A 2,975-nucleotide genomic window follows, 5' to 3' on the forward strand; every position below is an offset into this window, starting at 1 on the left:
AAACGTAATTCGAGCTCAGAATTACAACAGGTGTATAAATAAAAGAATTACATTACATTGCGCGCAAAACGTTCAAGATTATACAGATAGAAGGAACATACTTATCACTTCTTTCCTGTTGGATATGACTTGTGTGGCCGTCAGAAAAACGTGGCAACGTGACTTAATTTACATTCCATAATATTCCAAAAAAATGCTTCGCATTTTTGTAACTTCGTGAAGCAAACAAGGAAGTGATTTCGTATTGTAGCACCCCAAAAAATGTACCAACATTTTTCTGAATCGCCTCGCGTTCTTTGCAACGCAAATATTCTTTACGGCGTACAACTTAAAACGTCCCGACAATATAACAGAAATACACACATGGTGAGCAAAATATCGAATCTTTTATAACAATATGCTTCACGGTTCAACAAACAAGCGTATTCGGAGTACAGAAACAAGCTTTGCTGATTGCGAATGGCGCTTACTGTCGAATACAAATTGTAAGCGTATTTCCTTCGAGTTAATTCACCAAAGTAGAATTGACCTTAAGTAGACAATTTCTGCCGGTAATTTTCAGATTTCGTGTGTAAAATATTTTTGTATGGTCAATATTTAAACCATTTTTATTTCAACGTTTATTACTTTATTCTTATTATGTACGTATATGTGTTTTTCATGAAAAGTATCTCAAGCTGAAGTCAATCGTAGCACGTAAAATACTATCTCTTGAAAAAGAGGAAAAGCTTGTATTTTTTGCGTTCGTTATTGTCAGAGCAAGGTTTTTCTGAAAGATTTTTTTGGAAAGTGTGCCTACCTAAGTGTAGTGTACCGGAAAAGCTGTCAATTTGGTGTTCCAGGAGCAAACTAGAGTGGATTGCAAGTCAATATGTTTTCATAGTGTTTTTTAAAAAGCATACCAGAAAGTCTTGTAAAAAAATTAAAAGCATAAAAAATATGTGTAAATTACCTGTATTAAGTACACGACTTATGTATAAGTCTTAAAAAAATATCAAATAAACAAAATATACCTACATAGCGACTTCACTGGTTTGATGGCTACCATAAGATGTCTCCATGGCTACCCAAGATTTGTGGCTCTCAGATCTCGACGGTGTCGCATTAGCGTATGATAACCAGACACGCTGCCTGGAAATAATAAGAAAAAATCATTGAATAAAAAGTACGATGACAAAGATTTGTGGCTGAAGGCTCTTATCGTCTTTTTTTTATTGTGTTACGAATAGAAAAAGTATATATATACCATGTGTCATTAGGTTAAATAACACCAGGATATTATTTTAAGTTGACAATATCAATACAAACTCTAAATATAGCACAAAACTTAGTATTAAAACATTGTCTGCTGGGCCGAAACATTTATTGTTAGTATGCCTCATTGTTTAGCTAAACGACGGTCATTGTGCTGCGAATCCTCAAAAAATGAGCAACTTTCAACAAAATGTTTTTGTGACTCCCCACGGAGACGAAGCGGAGAAAATAAGTCTTATAATTTGAAAAGGAAATAATTGTTTTTAACTTCAGAAATCTTGGTTGATATTCGTGTTTTGATAGCTCTTAATATGTATATAAAATAAAATTGTCGTACCAGTTTCTCTCTTGAAGCTATAATTCCTCTTAACCCAAAGTGTAGTTATAAAGTTTTCTAGAGAGCCCTTAACTCAATTTGTCTGGCGGCCACATAAATATATGACTAAAGTTAAGTTTTTCAAGACGTAGCGTCTGAAGACTTTGAACAACAAAGTATTGACTATAAATCATTAAAGACTCGAGAGCACTACACCTATCAGAAAATAGAACAAGAAACTATAAATATTAGCCTTATTGAAAAACTATTACTTCTTTATTTCTTACCTGATAGAGTAACTCCAAGTACGCAGCTTAACACTCCTAATAAGATCCAAGACTGTCCTTCCAATTCATTATTTCGATTCATTTTAAGACCGCATAATATTCCAATAACTCCTGAAAAATTATATCATTGATTTATTCTATTGACGAAAAATATGAAGGTGATATGAGTTTCATTCAAAAAAATATTGCAGCTAAATTGATAGGATTGAAGTAAAAAATGGGTTTTTAATTAGTTTTTGATAAAGATGTTTAATCAAAATTATGTATCTATTTTGATTAAATTATTGAAGTGTCACTGGACAAAGGCGACTCCTAATCGGTCCATTGGGAAATCAGTAGGGCTTATGCTCAGCAGTCTTATGTCTGATTATTACTATGATCATGACAATGTCTTTGTAATTTAGCTTATTTAGGACATTACATTCACAAATCGAGACATTACAAGTTCTTGCGATATCAACACGTCAACCAAGTCTTAAAATAAAATGTATCATGACTTTGTTAAGAAAGTTTTATTCCCTACAGAACTTGATAAAGTAATATTTGTGATGTCTGGGTAGATAAGTATTTGACGTAATATTTTATTTGGTAAATATGAAGTGGGTATATAATACTTCGATATTTTCAAGCCCCAACTATGTTTATTACTTATATTTGTGTATTTAACCCTTTTTGTCAGGTTCAGACTTGATTCCAATTATCCTCACCAGGATTTCTTAATTAGCCATAAACTCGTTACTACATTGTCCACGTTTCTTTTTTCTTTTTTGCAGTAAAGTACACACCAATTAAGAAGAACATTCCTCCAACTATAAAGAAGATAATCATCCATTTGCTGTAGACAAAACCTGAATGTGAATTAAAGAAATATTGAGAAGAATTATTGAGAATAAATATTGAAAAATATAAGAATTAAAGAAAAAAACGTGCTGAAGTCCTCCATAATTATTCACACTGGTTGTCATCACACAATCTTAAATTTCTCATCGTGTGAGCTGCCAGCTTAATCTTCAGGGAAAGCGAGGTGTCAGTTTTTTTAAATGAACTGACGGATATAAACCGGCAAATATCTACATGACTCTAGGCCGATTTACGACCCACTGAGAAATCTGTATTCC

General features: G+C 32.7%; 1 long non-coding RNA gene across 1 annotated transcript; it reads right to left on the reverse strand.

Moving 5' to 3' along the window:
* Positions 1-938: 938 nt before the first annotated feature.
* On the reverse strand, positions 939-1,954 carry LOC124632880. The gene is made up of 2 exons (XR_006984684.1): positions 1,858-1,954; positions 939-1,131 (listed from the first exon to the last, which is right to left on the reverse strand). It is a non-coding gene; the product is annotated as an uncharacterized LOC124632880 (long non-coding RNA).
* Between the last annotated feature and the right edge of the window lie 1,021 nt (positions 1,955-2,975).

The sequence above is a fragment of the Helicoverpa zea genome, chromosome 9, assembly GCF_022581195.2.
Source record: "Helicoverpa zea isolate HzStark_Cry1AcR chromosome 9, ilHelZeax1.1, whole genome shotgun sequence".
In the NCBI taxonomy this organism is placed as follows: domain Eukaryota; kingdom Metazoa; phylum Arthropoda; class Insecta; order Lepidoptera; family Noctuidae; genus Helicoverpa; species Helicoverpa zea.